The sequence below is a fragment of the Dermochelys coriacea genome, chromosome 15 (genome assembly GCF_009764565.3).
Source record: "Dermochelys coriacea isolate rDerCor1 chromosome 15, rDerCor1.pri.v4, whole genome shotgun sequence".
Taxonomy (NCBI): Eukaryota; Metazoa; Chordata; order Testudines; family Dermochelyidae; genus Dermochelys; species Dermochelys coriacea.
In genome coordinates, this window is record NC_050082.1 from 28,610,314 (window position 1) to 28,621,395 (window position 11,082).

The 11,082-nt window shown below is 47.3% G+C and overlaps 1 long non-coding RNA gene across 1 annotated transcript; it reads right to left on the reverse strand.

Annotated features, from left to right (window-relative positions):
• Positions 1–7,350: 7,350 nt before the first annotated feature.
• Positions 7,351–8,755, reverse strand: LOC122456760. The gene is made up of 3 exons (XR_006275799.1): positions 8,664–8,755; positions 8,034–8,123; positions 7,351–7,434 (listed from the first exon to the last, which is right to left on the reverse strand). It is a non-coding gene; the product is annotated as an uncharacterized LOC122456760 (long non-coding RNA).
• Between the last annotated feature and the right edge of the window lie 2,327 nt (positions 8,756–11,082).

Consider the following 11,082-nt stretch of genomic DNA (forward strand, 5'->3'; position numbering starts at 1 on the left):
GTTCCCCACACATCCCTATCAGCAGGAAATCAAGGGGACAAGGCACCACTGGGAAAGCCAGTAGTGTTCTGGTGCAGCCCCGGGGCAGGGCTTGAGACTCCAGAGTAGCTGGGGAAGGGGCCAGCCGGGGAGCCAAGCTGAGCCCAGGGTCTGGATGCTGCAGTTCTCTGAGCTCGCTTTGCGACAGAGAACTGCAATGGCAAAGCTGTGGTAAGGGATCGAGCGATGCAAAGAGGAGATGTGGGGCAGAAATACACGGTTGCAGAGAGGCCGGCCCGGGGGGGGGGGGGGCGGGGTAATGAGAGCAAAGAGGAATGTGCGAACAAGCTGGGCTAATTTAGAACTAGTGTGAGCTGCCATCAGGCCTATCCTCTAATTTCCCGTTTTTCCCTTTGAGCCGATGAGGGAGGCAGTCTAGTGACAGAGGATGTAGAAAAAGCTAATGTACTCAATTTTTTTGCCTCTGTCTTCATGATCAAGGTCAGCTCCCAGACTGCTGCACTGGGCAGCACAGCATGCAGAGGAGGTGACCAGCCCTCTGTGGAGAAAGAAGTGGTTTGGGACTATTTAGAAAAACTGGACGAGCACAAGTCCATGGGGCTGGATGGCCATTATCTTTGAAAACTCATGACGATTGGGGGAAGTTCCAGATGAATGGAAAAAGGCTAATGTAGTGCCCATCTTTAAAAAAGGGAAGAAGGAGGATCCTGGGAACTACAGGCCAGTCAGCCTCACCTCAGTCCCTGGAAAAATCATGGAGAGGGTCCTCAAGGAATTAATTCTGAAGCACTTAGAGGAGAGGAAAGTGATCAGGAACAGTCAGCATGGATTCACCAAGGGCAAGTCATGCCTGACTAATCTAATTGCCTTCTATGACGAGATAACTGGCTCTGTGGATGAGGGGAAAGCAGTGGATGTGTTGTTCCTTGACTTTAGCAAAGCTTTTGACACAGTCTCCCACAGTATTCTTGCCAGCAAGTTAAAGTAGTATGGGCTGGATGAATGGACGATAAGGTGGATAGAAAGTTGGCTAGATTGTCGGGCTCAACTGATCAATGGCTCCATGTCTAGTTGGCAGCCAGTATCAAGTGGAGTGCCCCAGGGGTTGGTCCTGGGGCCCGTTTTGTTCAATATCTTCATAAATGATCTGAAGGATGGTGTGAATTGCACCCTCAGCACTAAACTGGGAGGAGAGGTAGATACGCTGGAGGGTAGGGATAGGATACAGAGGGCCCTCGACAAAATTAGAGGATTGGGCCAAAAGAAATCTGATGAGGTTCAACAAGGACAAGTGCAGAGTCCTGCACTTAGGACAGAAGAATCCCATGCACCGCTACAGACTAGGGACCAAATGGCTCAGCAGAAGTTCTGCAGAAAAGGACCTAGGGGTTACAGTGGACAAGAAGCTGGATATGAGTCAACAGTGTGCCATTGTTGCCAAGAAGGCCAATGGCATTTTGGGCTGTATAAGTAGGGGCATTGCCAGCAGATCGAGGGACATGATTGTTCCCCTCTATTTGACATTGGTGAGGCCTCATCTGGAGTACTGTGTCCAGTTTTGGGCCCCACACTACAAGAAGGATGTGGAAAAATTGGAAAACGTCCAGCAGAGGGCAACAAAAATGATTAGGGGACTGGAACACATGACTTATGAGGAGAGGCTGAGGGAACTGGGATTGTTTAGTCTGTGGAAGAGAAGAATGAGGGGGGATTTGATAGCTGCTTTCAACTACCTGAAAGGGGGTTCCAAAGAGGATGGATCTAGACTGTTCTCAGTGGTAGCCGATGACAGAACAAGGAGCAATGGTCTCAAGTTGCAATGGGGGAGGTTTAGATTGGATATTAGGAAAAACTTTTTCACTAGGAGGGTGGTGAAACACTGGAATGTGTTACCTAGGGAGGTGGTGGAATCTCCTTCCTTAGAAGTTTTTAAGAGCAGGCTTGACAAAGCCCTGGCTGGGATGATTTAGTTGTGGATTGGTCCTGCAGGGGGTTGGACTAGATGACCTCCTGAGGTCCCTTCCAACCCTGATATTCTATGATTCTATGTAAGGAACTGTTTAGAAAGTACTTAAGCTTAGTGGAGCACATGTGACTATATTGTCCAGTCCTTTTAAAATTCCAACTAGAGTATTTGAATTCAAAGCATCAAAGTGTATTTGTGTTTGTAAATGAAGGAATTATTGTACCGGACAGAGAAAGTCCAATATAACATGAACAATCAGTGGCTGCAGGATAAAAGAGTCAACAGCAAATTAAAGCTGCCAGAGCTAAGGTGTGGTGTGGGTAAGAGACTGGTAAATCCAAAAGGCTGGGGAGAGAATTCAGCACCTTTTCTAAGTGACTGAGAAGGACTCTGAACAGAAGGGGCAGAAAATAAAGAAAAAGGCATTCAGAATCTCTCCACAGAAGAGCTTTCACGGATTGCCTTGTATAAATATGAGCTGCCTCTTAAAGCTGAATTATTTGGCATGACAGGACTTGATGGGAACTAACACGTGTTGCTGAAAGTAACTTGGAAGGACTTTTCCCATCACACTCCAGTGACTTCCAAACAGAGAACCAAGTCCCCAGGAATATCGAATGAGCTCCGCAGAGCTGCCAGACCTGTTAAAATGGGAAAGGAGAATACAGCTGAGAGAGAAACTCAAGAATCTGTCTGGCATTTACTGACAACGGGAATTTATTTTCAAAGTGGTAAAAATTCTTCGACAAATGAACAAATATTCTATATAAAAAAATTTCTTGCATCATGGGACAAAAACTTCAGCTGGCAAGAAACAACTGTGTTCCCATCTATCTTTGGACTATGGGCTTTCTGTAACACATGTTATATTTCAGAGGGCTAGGAAATTATAGTGCAGGCCTTTTAAGCAAATTCTAAAAGAAGAAACACTAAGAGCAGTCTCCAGTAGCAGGAGTTCCTCTGATGTGTGTCTCAGCTGAGAACACTTTAATTATGGAAACATGGCTGAATTATAATCCAGAAATACACTATGCAGAGCAGGGTGGACAGCAGTCACACAGTATAACAACAACTAGCAGGAGCTTTCATTATGGAACCACAGACTTTTCATGTGGACAGAAAGGTCTAGGTGATGAAGAAAGGTTGTTTTAAAAAAAGATCATGTAAAGAGAAGAGAGTTCTTGTAAAAAAAAAACAAAAAAACAAAACAAAAAAAAAAAAAAAACTAGGAAATGGGATGAAGATGGAGGTGATGCAATTAACTAGTGGATGACCAAACGGGTGGTGCTGGGATCTGGAGGAGCTTTAGGATGGGGTTCAGAGCCGAGTCCGTATCAGGGATAAAAGGTCCAGATTCAACAGCCACAAAAGTCCCATTAGCTGTTCTTGTGAGATTTCTGCCCTGAATGGTAGAAGTCTTCTGATCTGAGATTTCTGCAGCCTGGAGTCCAAATTGCATGAGAACAGTTTCCATGAGATTGCAGGTGGCTCTGAATCAGAGCTGGAAAATAGCCCCTTCCTGGCAGGGATCTGACCCTGGATAGAACCGTAGGAGCAGCTTTAAACCTAGGCGTTCATCTCAGACTCTGTAACTCGAAGTGCAGGTGAGATGGTTTGATTTTCAGATTCAGGTACCGCTGGCATTAGTTCTCCACTGAATCAATATTCCATGGCCCTCAACATACCAGGGAATGGGAACACTGTGTACTGAAAAAAAACCCACACAAATAGACCCCAGCTCACAATTACTGGAGTCAGATAGTTCGGGACTTTGGTTGCTCGTTTGTGCGTTAGCTGAGTATGCAAATGACCCTTTACAATCTCCGCAGATACAGCATCCTTCCCTACAGCATATTCCTCACTGCCTTCTCCAGGCCAGTGTCAAATGGCTCAAGGATGATGCTTCCACCATGTCCTTTGTTCATCTGTAATCTGGCTAGGTTTGAAATACAGTACTCCTCGTACTCATGGATGCACCTAAAATACCCATTGCACACCTATGCCAGGAACACCACCACCAGGGCAGCCGAGTAGCGTTAACAAAGAGGCAACCTCAGTCCAAAACAATGTGAAGGGGTCCATGGCTCCGTACAAAGCAGACACATCAGAGTTGTCCTATGTGTAGCACAGGGAGCAGAACTCTCACCCCATTGCTCCCAAATCACCAAATTCTGCCACTTGAGCTCAAGGAGAAGGAGTAAGACTCCAGTCTCTGGAGGACAAGATTATTACAAACAGATCTATGCCTGAGCTGACTTTACGTATTCTTTCTCAGTGGGAAAGATTGACATAGACAGACAAGCTTGACTCTTAGGAAAGGGCTGGTTACCGAGAGGAGGTGGGGGTTGTATCTTTCAAAAAGGGCAGAGATAGCAGGATTCAGAAGAAGCACAGGTGCCAATCAGAACCAGTTTTAGAACCAGTTTGAAAATACAAGGCTGCACAACTAAGCAAATTATCTACCCCCTTCCTCCCCCCCTCCCGGGGAGGAAGTTGCCATGGCCAACATCTGGATCACCTCTAGTTTTCCTTTAATTTGCAAAGTCAGAGCTTTGCTCAAGGCTCGATTCCTGCAATGGAAAAATCACAGTGTGCAGATTCCTACTGACCCAGGGTTTAAACTAACGAGCTCAAAGCTCCCATTTCCTGTGGCCACAGGCTAACCAGCTGCTGACTCATTTATAAACATTTACATTCACCAGGATAAAGCAAGGGGAGAGCGAGGTTTATTAGCCTCAGATGGAAAATATTTGAAACAGAGTATGAATGTAAACACCAAAATCTTCAAATGTGATCTTCAAGCAATTTGTTCTGATGCCCCTCAACTGAATTCTGAGAATGTCAGACCAGAAGGTGAGTGGAAAGCTTGCAAATACTGCTCCTCAAAAAAAAAAAAAAAAAGTGAGTTTTTTCTCGTCTATGGTTTGATGGGCTGGATCTTTGATGGGAGCTCAGTCCTCACCAAAATTAAAGGACTCAGCCCTGAAAGCAAAAAATGCTGCCTTAAATTCGCCCACAGCCCAGACACTTTAGAGATGGCTGCTGTATCAGATGTCTTACACTGCTGTGCGAAACCCACTGTGGTCTAGCAGCATGCCACTCTCCTCAGTCAGCCTCCCCAGGGTCTCAGTCAGTGGCATGGCCAGGAAGGCAAAAGCAGCTGAGTTAACAGCAATTTTTTTCAATGCAGAAACAGTTGTTTGAAATGTGGTTCTAATCTGGAACAGGACTAGGTGAAACGAGCCTTTCCTATTCCACCGCCCTGCTAATAATGTGCAGTTACATCTGACGTCTTCGGTGACATAAAGACGTTGACACCCTTTTTTACTCCTGTTCGCTCTGCAGCAGCGGAAAGGGAGCTGGATTCTATTCGGTCTCGTACGTCATCTACAAAACTGCTAACTAAGTTCCAGTTGCCAGACCCTGCTGCAGAAACCCAAAGGACCCAGCTTGATTCTGAGATCCCTGCAGAAGTTTGCTGGGCTGGCAGTCAGAACCCCCACTCTGCCATCTTTCGACTTGTCAGCAAAGCGCAGTTGAGAGCTGGAGTCAAGAAGACGAAAAACAGGGAGCTACACCGTGCCATTTTTAGAGCCACTTCTCAGAAGAGCAGTGCTGCAAGAAGAATTCATAGACATCGCAGAGGCGATGTGCCAAAAGAGACAGCCTTTGGGTCTGCTCTGTGTCCTGCTGGGAAAAATTACCCTCCAAGGTTATTTTACTTCCCCAACTGCTGTTTTGTCCTGGTTTTTAATCTCTCTGGTCTTGCCAGATGACGAGGGCTAAAAAAATAATACCAATGAGCTTGCTAATGAATCTCTTTCCCTTGTGTATTTTATGGCTTCCTACGAGCCCCTAGGCCTCTGAGATGTAGCTCATAAAGCAGGCAGATTTTATCTCTGTTGCAGCCTATGCTCTAAACACAAAACACTGTATCTAAGACGTCTTTGCATTTTTAAAAACTATTCACTAAAGTTAACGGGACTTGGGCTTAAGCTGAAATAGCAACAGCTGATTCAAGCTGGACATCGGGCTAAATCAACAACAACAAAAAAAACCCCACACACACGCAGTGGGATTTAAGCTCCCAAATTTAGCCCAAAATACATCAGGGCACAATTTCCCCTCCCACCTCAATGCAAATATTTGCCTCTCTCTGCACACATGGAGTTCCCTTTGCCAGGACTTGTATTGGAGCTCATAGGGGAACTTGGTCATGGTATTTTAAAAGACTTTACAATTTGCAGCCTGCCATGGGGCTGGTTAATAATATCCACAAGAGTCCTTGGAAATCCCTTTACCGTGAAATGATCCCGCAACCCAGAACAGCAGGTGTGCACTGCATCACTCACACCAGGTGCTAGTGCTGAACCCACTGGCGAGTGTGTGACACTAGCAATCACCTAACAGGTCAAGTTCGGTAGCTCGCAGTTGGTGGGGGGGAAACAAACACTGCTTTCCAGAGGAGTTTTGCCTGAGGAAAGACTGCAGCATTCGATCCCACTCACAACAGACCCAAAACCAGTTCCCCTGAAGCTAAGGCTGCTCATGAGCTCCGAGGACCTCGACAGTGCTGACCACAGCTGTCCTCTGAGTCGCATTGTAACGGACATAAGCCGTTAACTCACAGGGTGGGGAAGGAGCGTCAATCCTCAGCCCACATAAACAACCAAACTGGCCTCATTTCTCTATTTACAGGAAGATTCTTTGCAGGGCTATTACGAGCAAAGTTTCCATCACAGATTATCTTCCTGTGCTCACCCACATCCCTTGGAGGGCCACTTCAGCAACGGAATCTCACAATTTATTACAGTTCTGGGCCGAGCCCTGCATACCTTATTCAGGCAAAATTCCCCTCAACTTCCATGGAAGCCAAAGCAGGAGAGTATCGTCTGCAACAGAAATTTGGCCTGACTCTGTCTAACAAACCACAGCCACGTGCTATGGGCTGTAAATGGAGCTTGACCCTGGGATCCTTAGCACCAAACTTATGCTAGCTCCAACAGAGCAGCTTTTCACAGCTCTCCAGGAACTTCAGACAAGGAGGGCTGCATCACGGTCCCCGTTTTACAGACGGTAAGCGGAGATGCAGAGCAGGGAGTTGACTTGCTTGAGGTCGCCCGGCAAGTCAAGGCAGAGATGGGAATAGAACCTGGTCCCTCAATTCCCAGCTCAGTGGCCTCTCCACTGGGCGTCACTGCCTCCGAACAGCACAAGCTCCTCCCATTAGAGCTGGAGGAGTAACTGAGGATAGTGGTAAAGGGCACCCTGTTGTACTTGCTGATGCTGCCACTAGAGGGAGACAAGGTCACATGACCTAAGCCAATGAGTTCTACATGGACTAAGTACCCTATACGTTAATCGGTGTATTAGTAAGAAAAATAAGACCAACCTTTATCAGCCTTTTCTTTTCCAATTTGCCTCGCCCTGGAATGCTGCTGATGACCACTGTATGGCGCTTCCCCCATCTGAACAACAGGGAAAACACATACTTAGTAGTTCTGTTAATCAGCATGAAGGTCAGCTATAGTCAGCCAGTTGGCACTTCTTGCCTCTCTGGGATTAAGGCTGTGAGCTCAGTGACAGCCAGGGCCAACTTTTCACCAGAACACTGACTGTTGCAGGCACGCGAACTGCACTGGGAAAACAGGCACCCAGCTGCTTGGAGGGGGTGAACAGACGCAGTGCCAAGAGGAAGGGCACACGCGGTGCGTGGCTTCTTTAAGAGTTTGGCCCACAGTATCCAAGCCCAGTCTGCAGCCCAGCCATGGTACTAAATCTCCTTCCTATTTTGACCGAGTGCGGCATCTGCGTCACAGGGCATTCGTCTCTATCGTCTCCTGCCCGCCCCCTCACACGGTCACACATGGGACAATTTCCGCTACAAACATTAAATGCAGGATCCACCCTTGCCCCCCACCCCCCGCAGCGTTCTCTGCTGGGCCCCGCCCAGCACTCCCAGCCACGTGGCAATGCTGCTCTAGACCCAGAAATAACATGTGTAATTACAAACTTCGACCAAGAAATCCAGCTCAGAGTTTAGTCCTGGTGACAAAGGACTACTTACCTGGCCACCTTCAGGGTCAACAGCCTTGGTGTCATGTGCCCAACATCTGGCTCGAGTTCAGGAGAAAACCATGGCCTCTATTAAGTAGCACTAAAAAGGAAACATTTAAAGTAAAACCCCTAGAAATGGAAACATTAAATGACTGAATTTAAGTCTAGGTCTGAGAGAGCTCATGCCCAAGAACGGAAGGGCTTGTTGTGGAACAGGACATCTATCAAGTATCTGTTAGATAAGAGAGCACCACAGCTGGGATCTGAGTTTTTGTTGAGAGAGGAACTGAACGAGACAAGGTGCCTGGTTGACAGTCCTGGAGTGGGAAGTTTTATCTACATACTGAGAAGGGGGGGAAAAAAGATGGTTTTGTCTAGAATGTGGAATCGAGGGCTGGATTCGGTCTCTGGATCTGCTGGAGACTTGCGATGCGACCTTGGCAGAGCCGTCTGCAAACGAGACGGGGATCGGACCCTGAGGAGAGCTGTGAGAACGAGTTACATTTTCCAAAGCACACAGCTCCTCAGATGGAAGGTGCTGCAGACGTGCCCTGGATTGTTCCGTACCTCGATGGTATAGCTATAATGCAGCCAGTAGACATACTGCCCATCCCCACTCATCCCAGGCAATAAGGCTCACCTCTGATCGGCAGGCACCAGCTGCTGAGGGTGAAAGGAGACGTCTGGCTGCATGTCCCATTCATTCCTTGGCTTCTTCCCTGAGAGCACCCAAAAGGGGGACACAGTTGGTGCTAATCATGGTGGTTTTAGACATACCCATCCCTCTGTCCTTCTCACAGGCTCCCAACCAATTCTGAGGTGGTACGGGCTATGCCGGATTTGAACCGGAGACCAGGCAAGGAGGAGTTTGGACAATTCATGGGGAATTCCTACCCTGGGTGGAGTGTCTGTGTGCTATTTTGTGCTTTTGTACTGTAGTAGTCTCGGCCCTCTCAGTTCATTTTAAACAGGAGGTATTTATTACAGAAGACAGCTACAACTACACGTGCAAACAGGCCTCAGGTTCCTGCTTGGTCTCCTTTGTTCACCATGTACCACAATCCGCACCCCATCTGGGGCTCTGTAGAGAAGGCAGAGTCACCAAGTGGCTGAACAACATACTGCAAGGAAACAAAAAGAAAAGGAGTACTTGTGGCACCTTAGAGACTAACAAATTTATTAGAGCATAAGCTTTCGTGAGCTACAGCTCACTTCATCGGATGCAAGGAAACTGTCAGGAACCAACCTAGGCAAGCTTGCTCGCCCCGCACAAACCTGACACACAGTAACCTCCGTATTTCTCTGATCCAGTGACTTGGCACCATCTGCCAGACGCAGCCAGCACAGGTCTAAGCCGTGCACAAACTCTGCCAGGATGGCAGCTGATGAAGGAAATACTCCAAATAGACCCACTATGGACTTCTGCAGTTGGCATCCACGTGGCAGACATCCAAAGCATGCTCTCCTCATTAGCCTGACTGGGAAAATTCTTCCATTGTCCTGGCCTCAGTCTGCAGCATCTCAACGATCACAAGGCCTGAGAGGCAGTGTTTCTGGAACAGCAGGAAAGGCCTCACATGTTCCACCCTCGTCTGGGGTGGGATGCACGTTGCAATGGCTACAGGAAAGGAAATCCCGTCTCCAAACCCTCTCCTAGACCCTCCTCTCCCAGCATCAGCCACAAGTGAAAGAAGTCTGATGGTCTCAAAGTCAATGGGCATTTCAGAGGCAGAGACCTGGAGGAACCCCATCTAGAGCAGGGTCAGGGTGATGTCATTCCAATCTCATTTAACCACTTCCCCTAGAAGATTCTTCCACAGTCAAACCAATCTCACTGGCGGGGCATTTTTCTTGCTATCTCCCTTCCATTTCCTGTCCTTTATTGCAGCTCCAGGCTCCTGGTTGAACCCCCTTGTATCCCACTAAGGAACTCCTGCCCACCCACCGATTTTGGGATGCCTATAAGAGATGCCTAGGAGTGATAGCATCCTGGGCCGGGTTTGCAGAGCAACACAGGAGAAGCTTGCACAGCGCCTGGCTGCAGTGACTGTACAAGTACTCATGCCTCACCTTGCTTCTGCTGAAAGCAGTGGAAGATTGTTAATTACCTTCAGCGGAAGGAGGAGCAGGCCTTAAAAGTAGAAAACAAACTCCCATTATCCAACGCCCTAGAGCATATGAGAGTCTTGCCACTGCTTTCATTGGATTTCAGATGTGGCCTGTAGGTGGGAGGCAGTATGGCCTAGTGGATAGACTATTGGACTAGGACTCAGGAGACCTGGGTTCTATTCCTGGCCTTGTCACTGATCTGTTGGGTGACCTTGGGCAAGTCACTTCCTGTCCCTCAGTTTCCCCATTGATAAAATGGAGATAACTATACTCTTTGTAAATCTCTTTGAGATCTATGGATGAAAAATGCCGTACAAGAGCGAGGGATTATTATTTAATGCATACATGTAACTGGCCCCACAGGAGAGAATCATTATTTTAAAATGATCAATATGGCTTTTTAAAAGTAGGGCTAAGCGCCATGTCTCCCCATCTAGTTTCTCAGAAAAAAAAAAGAGTGAAAGCATTGCATGATGTTCGCGAAATGTTTACTAGTTAGCTAAACAAGAAAACACAGCAGGCCTTTGATGGCAGTGATCTCAGATAAGCAGCTGCTATCCTGGGGAAAAACAAAGGAGGTAGGCGCTCTTGTAGAGGGGAAAGCAGGAAGAGGAAAAATGTTTTGACACTCAAAGATTAAAGGGTCAAATCTGTGCCTCATTGTGAGTGGCTAAGTCCTTTCCACACAACTGGGTGGATGGTAGAGGTCGGGAGTTTAAAAGCTTTTTAAAATTATGCAGTTAGTGAAGAAAATACAGCTACAAATAATGCAGCTGTTCGCACGCAGTCAATGGCAAACAAGACGATTCATGCAAAACTATCGTGTAATGCATGGACATGGCCTGTTCTTCAGAGTCAGTTACAGCCCTGTGAGCGCAGGCGCTAGAAGCAGCTATTTTTATCGGAGTGTGTATACAATATACACAGCGCCCAGGATTCAGGAAAGCATT